A 746-nucleotide genomic window follows, 5' to 3' on the forward strand; every position below is an offset into this window, starting at 1 on the left:
CGTGTCAGGCGTGCTCCCTGACACCCCTTCCCCCTAACTACGGTGTTGTCTGCTTGAACGCTTTCTTCGGTATCTTCTAACTAACTCCTGTGCGTGTTCTAAATGTCTCTCTGGCTCCCAAGTTGTGGAGTTGTCTCCCCATTGTACTAGATACTCGAGGCCTTTACGGGTGGTGCGGTGGTCGAGGATTGCCTCTACTATGTATTCGTCCTGTGCCGTGGGTTGTAAACGTTCTTGCTTTCTCGTAAGGTGTTCCGGGGCAGTTTCTACTGGTTTCAGCAGTGAAACGTGAAATACGGGGTGTACTATCATAGAAGGAGGTAGCTTGAGCCTGGCTGCGTTCGGTCCTACCATTTTCTCAATTGTGTAAGGTCCTTTGTACCTTTCGCGTAGTGCTTTCGAGCTGCCGTCATCCGGAAGGTTGGCTGCTTTTAACCAAACTTGCTGTCCTGCCTGATACTCTACTCTGCGCCTTGATCTGTCGGCGTATTTCTTTTGGTCTGCCTGTGCTTTACGTAGTACTCGCTTGGCTGCTTGTAGCTTAACGTGTGCTTGAAAGGGCAACGCGGTCCCTCCCGCTATGATGGGGATGTTTAGTCTCCTACATAGCGGATTGGGTGGAATGTATCCGTATAATAAGTCGAAAGGCGCGGCTTTAGTGCTGGAGTGTTGGGTGCTATTGTATGCGTATTCGAGTATAGGGAGTATTTCGGCCCACTTAGTGTCGTCTCCCATGAGCGCGCACC

This window comes from Cystoisospora suis, assembly GCF_002600585.1.
Source record: "Cystoisospora suis strain Wien I chromosome Unknown contig_2758, whole genome shotgun sequence".
Classification (NCBI taxonomy): domain Eukaryota; phylum Apicomplexa; class Conoidasida; order Eucoccidiorida; family Sarcocystidae; genus Cystoisospora; species Cystoisospora suis.